Source organism: Pinus tabuliformis, chromosome J (genome assembly GCF_031772625.1).
Source record: "Pinus tabuliformis cultivar Carrire ecotype Pingquan chromosome J, CPIR1, whole genome shotgun sequence".
Classification (NCBI taxonomy): Eukaryota; Viridiplantae; Streptophyta; class Pinopsida; order Pinales; family Pinaceae; genus Pinus; species Pinus tabuliformis.
Window position 1 is genome coordinate 1,008,111,737 of NC_142295.1, and position 10,691 is coordinate 1,008,122,427.

A 10,691-nucleotide genomic window follows, 5' to 3' on the forward strand; every position below is an offset into this window, starting at 1 on the left:
ATCAGAGTCTTAAAGCAAATGTTGTCTCTCTGAGAATCGATCTTGAGAAGACAAAGACCGAGAAGGGTCTAAATGAAAATTTTTCTGAAGGGACAAGGACACTAGATCAAATCCTAAATAGTCAAAGTCCCTCAAGAATCAGAAACGGTATGGGATACTCTAAGACACAATAATCTTCTATTGGGAAGATAAAATTTAGGTCTGTAGGATCCGAAGAATCATAGAGCCATGAGAAGAAGCATTATGAAAGAACGAATGAAGACAAAAGAGCAGTTCTGCAAAGAGGAAATCGTCAATAGAGAACGAACGAACCAATCAGACGACCAAGGTATTTTCCTGCACAACCTCATAATGCTTCTAACAATAGGCATGCCTATTTGTTTATGGTCATTGTTATAAGTGTCATATCTTTGGACATAAATCTATTTATTATAGAAGGATCAAAGTAGAAAGAGATGAAAATCCCAAATATAATACGCATCAGATTTCTAAGTCTCAAAAATTTTCTCTTAGAAATTAGAATGTCTTCTCTCCCTTGCTAAGTGAAGTAGAATGCTTCAAATGTAATAATTTTGGGCACAAATCCAGTGAGTGTAGAAGCAGGTTTGAATACCTGTCTAAGTCCCAAAATGTCAGATAGATAGTTATCCAAAAGGATAAAGGGAGTTGGAAACTAAAGACTAAAAATAACATGCAATGTGGACTTGCCTTATCAGCTCATAATCAAGAAAACAAATGGTATGTGGATAGTGGTTGTTCCAAACATATGACTGGGGACAAAAGAAAATTTTTGTCACTTAAGGAAAAGGACAAAGGAAGCAATGTCACTTTTGGAAACAATGCTCCAACAAGAATCAAGGGAAAAGGAGTAGTCATTCTTGATAAAAAAAATGGAAGAACTGAATGTGCTGTATGTAGAAGGTCTCAAGCACAATCTACTTAGTGTTAGCTAGATGTGTGACAATGGCTATGATGTGACCTTTTGATCTAAATACTATGAGATCTGCAACATAAAGGATGGAAAACTAGTGGGAAAAGCAATCAGAACCCACAATAATGTATATATGTTTGATGATTCCAAGGTCCACTGCTATTTGAGAAAAACGAGTGAAGCTCAACTGTGGCACAAGAGGCTCGGGCACATGAATTTTGTGACTTTGATAAAGATAAGCAAGATGGGAGCAGTGAGAAGATTACCAAGATTTTCAAATCTTGATAACATAATCTGCAAGTCATGTTAGTTTGGAAAGAAAACTAGGACTCATTTCAAATTGAAAGAGTTATCCTCATCTAGACCTCTGGAGCTCATTCACACAGATATTTGTGGCCCAACTAGAGAAAAAAGCCTCAGAATGAGAGAGGTATTTCCTTTTGCTTCATTGATGATTTCACCACAGCTACTTAGATTTTTCTCTTAAAAGAAAAAATCAGAAGCATTGAAGCATTGAAGCATTTCAAGAAGTTTAAAGCTGAAGTAGAAAATGAGAAATATTTAAAGATAAGATTCTTAAGATCAGACAAAGGGGGATAGTACACCTAAAGAGAGTTTGAGGAATTCTGTGAAGAGAACAACATTAAGAGGAAAAATTCAGTGGCTACAATTCCTCAACAAAATGGAATAGTAGAGAGGAATAATAAAACAATCCAGGAAATGGCCAGAGCAATGGTAGATGAAGCAGGAGTGTCTCAAAATTTCTGGGGAGAAGCAACCTAAGTAGCAGTATATCTGTCAAACATAACTCAACTTAGGCCTAATAGTGATAAAACTCCCTATGAGTTATGGAAGGGAAGACCTACATCAGTTAAACACCTCAAGGTGTTTGGGAGCAAGTGATTCATTAAAAGGAATGAAAAGAACCCTGGGAAGTTTGACTCATGCACCGACAAAGGAATATTGATCAACTACTATATTCAAAGCAAAGGATATAAGTGTTACAACAAGTGGACAAGGAAGATTGAGGATTGCATCAACGTAATAGTAGATGAAGTAGGTTCACAACCTAAATCCTCTAAAAGTAATATGAACTCAGATGATGAAGAAAGCTCATATTTGAGGTCTACCGATTTGAATGAAACAGATTCAAACAGTGAAGGTGAGGAAGCAGGCACGTCTTCAAGGAAAAAGACACCCTCCAGGTATGTACAGAAGGAACATCCCGAGAGTTAGATTATTGGAGATCAAAGACAGGGTGTCCACACCAAAAGGAAACTTGTCGGCAATACAATTTATGCAAATTTGGCTCTACTATCATAGATAGAACTCAAGAACCTCTGTCAAGCAAGTGAAGATAAGTTCTGGGTGAGAGCCATGAATGAAGAACTTGACCATATTTAAAAGAATGATACATGGGAGCTTGTTCCAATATCGAGAGAGAAAATTGTTATTGGAACCAAGTGGGTTTTCAAGAAAAAAATGAATGAAGAGGGTCAAGTAATCAGGAACAAAGTTTGTTTGGTCTGCAAAGGGTATGCCCAAATAGAATGGGTAGATTTCAAAGAAACCTTTGCACTAGTAGCTCGAATGGAAGCTATAAGAATCTTTCTTGCTCTTTCCATCCATAAGAATATCAAGGTATATCAGATGGATGTGAAGTCTTCCTTTCTCAATGGAGATTTAGAAGAGGAGGTTTACATTGAGCAGCCAGAAGGATTTATGTTATACTCCGATGAAGGGCTTGTATGCAAACTAAACAAGGCCCTATATGGTTTAAAATTGGCCCCCAAAGCTTGGTATGAAAGGTTGGATAAGTATATTCAACAACAAGGGTTTAAGAAAGGAACATTTGATAGTAATATTTATGTAAAATCTGAAGTTGACCATCTAGTGAGAGTGGTTGTATATGTGGATGATATAATATTTGGTAGCGATGTGGAATAGTTGGGGCATCATTTGAAAATTGTATGCAAATAGAGTTTAAAATGTCCATGGTTGGATAATTGTTGTTCTTTTTAGGTCTGCAAATTACTCAGTCTCCATAAGGAGTATTTATATTCCAATCCAAATATCTCAAGGAAACTCTGAAGAAATTTGGAATGGAAGATTGCAAACCTATCAGCATGCCCATGACTATAGGCTGAAAATTGTGCAAAGAAGATGGAACACAATCGGTAAATCAAACTGAATACATGTCAATGATAGGAAGCTTACTATATCTGACAGCTTCAAGGCTAGACATCATGCAAGAAGTGGGGATTGTGGCCAGATTTCAGGATTTTCCATGAGAAAGTCATGTTGTTTCTACCAAGAGGATCTTCAAATATCTTGAAGGTAAAATAGAGTATGGACTGTGGTATGCTAAGAGTGAAGATTTCAAGTTGAAAGCCTACATGGATGCAAATTGGGCTGGAAGTCTTGATGATAGGAAGAGTACTTCTAGTGCAACTTTCTTCCTGGGTGAATGCTTGGTGTCATGGGTTAGTAAGAAACAGGGCTCTATCTCTCTATCGACTGCTGAAGAAAAGTGTATTGCTGTTGCTACCTACTATACGCAGATTCTATGGATGAAGAAAACCTTGAAAGATATATAGGTAGAGATGTATGATCCCATTCCAATAATGTGTTACAACACAAGTGCCATCAGAATCTCCAAAAATACAATTATGCATTCAAAGACTAAGAATATTCCTATGAAGTATCATTTCTTGAGGGAACAGGTTGCAACCCACACTGTCATACTTGAATATGTACCCACTAAAGAGAAACTAGCAGATATCTTTACCAAGCCACTGACATGGAAACCATTTGAATATCCTAGGCAATAGATAGGAGTTGTGACTCATCCCTCCAAATAACTTTTGTTTGGAAGGTGGTGGCAACTACTTCACATGTGGAACTCATGGGAGAACAGACTACAATGGTTCAGGGGGAGTGCTAGAGAATTTTTCTTTGCCACTGATGTCAAAGGGGGAGAATATTGGCATTAGAATAGACCATGCCTAGCTTGAAGGGGAGCTTATGGTGTTTCCATCAATGCCAAAGGGGGATATTGTTGGACATTTAATGGTGTATGGGTGGCTATGTAAATGTTAAAATTGATGTCAAACAAGGTTCAACATGATGATTGGGTGTTTATGAGGAATCCCATGATAACTGTAGGCTTCTTGTAGAAAATCATCATAGTAGCAGGCTTACTGAAGAAGCCATAAAATAATCATCATGGCGGTTGTGAGTCTAGCTGTCCAAAGAGTCAATGAGAAGAAAAGTTTGCAGTCATCTTACACATAGCTGAAAGAAGCAAAGTCTACATCAGACCCTCCCCATTGGAAATTTCTTTGAATAAGATTTCCAACGATATGCGGAAGTCCAAAAATGGATTCCAGGGTCAAAAGTTTTGGCTTGCCGATGTTTAGGGACTTGAAGTCCTACAAAGGATGGGATATCAAAGATTGGCATGATATCAAAGATCGACATGTTGGCACATCGAATATCAAAGATCAAGATGTGAGTGTATCGGCATAATTGGCGATATTGACAATTGGAGGTGTGGTGTATCGGAGGTTGGAGGAAATCGGAACCCCAGAGATCATTGTATCAAAATTTTTTCAAGTAAAGTGCATAAAGTTGTGATAACGGTAAGTGATAATAGCCTTTAAATCTCTGAAGACTAATAACAAAGGATTTTAGTGCAAAACCAAGGTTGACAGGTCCTCTTCTCTCTCCTCTAGCCGGACACATGGCAACATATGATTGGCTCCATTAAGCTATAGTGGAAGTTGATGTCAACATGATGTTGCCATACGAAAGGACATGTGGCAGGCATATTTAACCTTATTAGGTATTCTAATGGGCTAGAATCGAGTGACACGTGTCACCACTAAAGAGTCGCCATGTGGAGTGATGACATCATATTAGAAGTTAGCGATCAGAGGATTGAAGATGTTAAAACTGTAGAAATTCCCATTGTAGATCAACAGATTATGCAATATTCTAAAACACAATACAAGATCTACTTCTACAACACTTCACGGAAGCTTAATCGAATTGAGCAAGATCAAGAGAAAACATATAACTGAGAATGAGAAATCAATCACACATAACACGGAAGAAATAACCCAGGGAAAGCCTAAGCCTAAAATCCCAATCTCTGTATTATCATACAAGTGGAAATCTTGTTCAAGTTACAAAAAGAATCATCTCTCAAGCTATCTTGCTCTCTCTACAATCAAAAAATACAACTCACAGACTGAATAGACATAGTATATGTCCTCCTCAAGCCCTCCAAGCCTCCTATTTCCTTGCGCAGTTTTTCTTGGGGTCCAGTGAAGCCACATGTGTGAATTGGCCTCATCACACTCACAAAACCTGAAGAAGTAACTGTGCAATCCTCAAGGAAAGAATTCCTTCTGCATGCAAGGAATATTCACAATGGAATATTCTAGCAACTAATAGTACACTGCCCCTCCATCTGATCTCAACTGGGTCTTTGTCTGAACTGACATGCATGAGTTATTTATGAGAGAATATTCAGTTATCTGAAGTGAATCAATTACATGCATGCAAACATTAACTAACTGAACTTACATTAATTCAACAAACTGTGTGAATTAATCTAACTGGACTTGACTCAGTTAACTGAGCCAACTAATTACAATTCAATATTACAACTCATCATTATCTCTTTAACTGATGGATAAATTCCTCAATTAACGAAGAAACTATTGCATTTCCCCACATAGACTTCATGTTTGATTTTCGTTAACTAATTAACTCAAGATGAATTAATTAATTATTTTACAAACAAATGCTAATATCAAATTCCAATTTTACTTCACTATTTTAGTTCAGGGACTAACTAAAATAGGAAGGTATCCCAAAATGCTATTTATAGAATGCTATTTTTAGCACTTCCATTTTTCATTCCTTGTTGCTATGTTCAACACTGGTTGAACTACTATTTATAGCAGTGCTATGTTTATCATTTCTATTTTTCGCATTTCTTGTTGCTATTTTCAACACTCCCTCTCAACAAGAAAGGGATTATCAGTAACCCCAATCTTGTCTCTATGGAACTCGAACTTGCGTTTTGACAATGCCTTCGTCAAAATATCTGCATCCTATTCCTTGGTCGAAACATACAGCAAAAACATGATCCTCTTGACCACACAGTCTCGAAGATGGTGATACCAGATATCAATGTGCTTGGACCTGTCGTGAAAAATTGGATTCTCAGAGAGTTTGATACAACTCTAGTCATCGCAGTAGATCACTGTAGGATCCATCCTCTGACCAAACAATCCCACTAGAATGTTCTGCATCCAAATGGCCTCACATGTAGCCTGACTAGTAGCAATGTATTTAGCCTCTGCTGAGCTAAGTGCAACTGATCTCTGTTTCCTGTTGTACTAGGAAACTGCAGCTGAACCAAGGTTGAAGATTCCTCCAAAAGCGCTCTTCTAATCTAATGGACTCCCTGCCCAATCCACATCTGTGAAGCCCTGAAGCTTCACTCCCTCTGTCTATCTGTACCACAATCTGAACTGAGATGTACCTCTAAGGTATCTCAACACATTCTTCGCTGCCTTCCAAAATAGCTTGGTAGGCTGAACCATAGCTTGAATTAGCTGGTTCACTGCAAAGTATAAGTCAGGTCATGTGTTCACTATATACATAAGTGAACCCACCAGCTGCCGATAAACAGTAGCAGCTACTACCTCACCTGAAGTAGCATCCTCCTTCCTCCAGTTCCCAACTAGAGGAGTTTGCATGGGCTTGCACTTCTCCATGTGAAAGCGCCCAAGTATATCATTGGCATACTTGCCTTGAGACACAAATGCTTCACCATCTTTCTACCACACCTCCATTCCTAGAAAGTAGTGCATAAGGCCCATGTCCTTCATCTCAAACTCTCTTGCAAGGTCCTCCTTGCAAGACTGTATCAGCTGATCATCACTTGTCAAAATCAGATCATCGACATAAAGAACAATGATCAATGGTTTACCTTCTACCATGATGTGGTAAAGGTTCTCATCTGCTTCACTCTTGGTGAAGCCCAAACTAGTGAAATAGTTGTCGATCTTGGTGTACCAAGCACAGGGTGATTGCTTCAGCCCATACAGATCCCTCTTGAGTCTACACAGATGCGACTCACGATCGAAGGTCTCGAAACCTTATGGCTGCTCAATATACACCTCCTCCTCAATCTTCCCATTGAGGAATGTTGTGTTCACATCCATCTGGTGGATCTTCCACCCCATCTAAGATGATAGTGCCAAAATTGATCTAATCGATGAGTGCCTTGCTATGGGAGAAAAAGTATCATTGTAGTCAATCCCCTCGACCTGTGAGAAACCTCGAGCAACAAACCTTGCCTTATGTTTCTCAATACTGCCATCAACTGCCTGCTTTACCTTATAAAGCCATCTGGAACTCACTACTGACTTGCCCTGAGGCCTTGGGACAACATCCCACACACTGTTCCAAATGACAGAGTCATAATCCTCTACCATTGCATCAACCCAGACTGTTTGATGCATTGCCTCCTCGAAAGAAGAAGGTTCAGTATCTACACACTCCCCAACTAGGGCCATGTACCCAGTCTACCGCTCAGGTGACCTCCTCTATTTGTGCTGAGGAGATGGTTATCCCACATTCTCTCGTGCATCCAGCATCAAGTTGTCAGCTTCCCTTGAGTGTTTTCACTCATCTCTGGAAGTATCAGCATGAGTGGATGTCTCCACTCTCAGATCCTCTGCATGCGATTGCTCCGCATCAATCTGAGGCTCCTCCTCCTTAGGAGCTGAAAGTTCCTCATCTCCATGCAACTTGAGCTCCCTCTCAAGTGACACTTGCATGGATTTCTTCTCGTCAAACTTCAAATCCCTACCTACCACAATCCTTTGAGTGGAAGGCAGGTACACCTGGTAGTTGTGGGGTGTATCCATGTACCCCACAAGTATTCCCAACTCAACTATTGGGTCTAGCTTCTTCTGGCATCTTTGTTCACATGGCAGTAAACTGATGATCCAAAGATTTCGAAGTGACTTTCATTAGGTCACTTCTTGAAATAGGCCTCAATAGGTGTCTTCATTCCCAATATATGGTGCGGGCTTTTGTTCTGCAAGTATACTGCTGTATTACATGCCTCAGCCCACAAATGTAGTGGTAGGCTTTGGTCATGCAACATTGCTTGTGCTGCTCCCACAATCGATCTATTCTTCCTGTCAGCCACCCCATTATGCTGTGGGTTATGGGGTGCCATCAATTCCCATTTAATTCCTTCTGTAGTGCAGAAGTATTTAAACTGTTGGGAGAGATACTCTCCACCATTTTCGCTATGCAAGGATTTTATTTCTTTCCAGATTCTTTCTCTGCTAAGGCTTTAAACTCACGAAACCTCAAGAAGGTCTGATCCTTCTTTTGCATAAAGTAGATCCAACATCTACAAGAAAAATTATCAATAGAAATAACATAGTACCTTTGTTTAGTGGTGGAGGCTGTAGAGAATGGTCCACAAACATCTGAGTGAACTCGCTCCAAGATTGCTCCAGCTCTACTGTCTCGATCTGGAAAGGAATATTTTGCATATTTACCCAAGGTACAACCTTTTCATGTACTAGTCTTCTGTGCCATAGCTCACCAACATCTTGGCTTTGCACCATCTTAGCTTTAGAACTCAAAGTAGCACAATCATCTACCTCCAACTTGTAGAGATTCTTAACTCGAATCCCTATTCGCTTTGTCTGTCGAGTACTGATATGCCTCAGGAATACCTTTCCTTTACTAAAGACTACATCATAGCCTTTATCTTCTAGCATAGCGATAGACACAAGATTCACTTGAAACACGGTACTTTCCATCATCGCCCATCTCGATCTGCATCTAGAGATCCTTCTCCTCCAAGGTACTAAAAAGATTCTTGTCACCTGACATGTGGAATGAAGGTCCATTGTCCAGGTACCACATACATCCCACCATAGATGAAACCATCCATGTGATAAGTGAGAAATCCAGCTCAAACTGTGAGGCCAGTGCCTCACCGTTAGCTCCCTTCGAGGAACCCTTCTTGGATTTCCTCTGTGGACAATTCGTACATAATGGCCCAATTCATGACAATGAAAGCATCGCACTTTTAATTTGTCAATCTTCTTCCCACCATGGGAAGAACTGGATTTGGGATGGGATGCCTTCCCTTTCCCTTTCCTCACCTTACTCGCTAAGGCTAGACTTTCCTCATCATCTTGCTTCGATGAGGATCCATCTCTGGTGCTTCTTCTTATTTCCTCCTACACCAGATCCGACCAAAGTCGTTCCCAATCTGGCAGTTTTTCTCTTCCATTAATCGAGTCTTGGTAGCTATGCCAGCTCTTAGGAAGACCGAGGAGTGCAAGACTAACCATGTCATCATCAGCGGTCGTGATCCCTACACTTCCAAGCTTATCCTTGTAGGTGGTGAGCTTGTTCAGATATGTAGAGATTGTGTCACCCTTTTCACACTTGATCTTACGAAGCTTGTCTTTTAGCGCCAGCTTCCTCTGATCGTTGCTATTCTGATATAGATCTTTCAATGTTTTCTACATCGAAAATGGTGTCTCCTTCCCATGGAGGCTCGAGAAAATGTGGTCTCAAACTCCCTCCAGGAGGATTCTCCTTTCTTTAGCCACACATTTATTCCATTCCGCCAGTTGAGTAGCATCAATCGGCTTGGGGACTTCTTGATCAATGAAGTCCTTTAGACTGTTATCCTCTAATACTGCCTCCATGCGATCCTTCCAAGCTATATAATTCGAGCTGCCATAAAGGGCATACTCGAGTCCTAAACTATTGAACGCCATTGGTGAAATTGAGATGTGATAAGAACTTGATTTCTATATTCAGGAACCAAAAAATTGAAACTCCTCCTTCTTGTATACTGTTCTTCGCCTTGATCACCTTTGCTCCGATACCATGTAGAAATTCCCACTATAGATCTACATATTATGCAATATACTAAAACACAATACAATATCTACTTTTACAACACTTTACGGAAGCTTAATCAAATTGAGCAAGATCAAGAGAACACATATAACTAAGAATGAGAAATCAATCACACATAAGACAGAAGAAATAACCTGGGGAAAGCCTCAGCCTAAAACCCCAATCTCTGTATTATCATACAAGTGGAAATCTTGTTCAAGTTACAAAAAGAATCAGCTCTCAAGCTATCCTGCTCTCTCTGCAATCAAATAATACATCTCACAGACTGAATAGACATAGTATATGTCCTCCTCAAGCCCTCCAAGCCTCCTATTTCCTTGCACAGTTTTTCTTCGGGTCCAGTGAAGCCACATGTGTGAATTGGCCTCATCACACTCACAAAACCTGAAGAAGTAACCGCGCAATCCTCAAGGAAAGAATTCCTTCTGCATGCAAGGAATATTCACAATGTAATATTCTAGCAACTGATTGTACACTACCCCTCCATCTGATCTCAACTGGGTCTCTGTCTAAATTGACATGCATGAGTTATTTATGAGAGATTATTCAGTTATCTGAAGTGAAACAGTTACATGCATGCAAGCATTAACTAATTGACCTTACACTAATTCAACAAATTGTGTGAATTAATCTAACTAGACTTGACTCAGTTAACTAAGCCAACTAATTACAACTCAATATTACAACTCGTCCTTATCTCTTTAACTGATGGATAAATTCCTCAATTAATGGAGAAACTATTGCATGTCCCCACATAGACTTCATGTTTGATTTT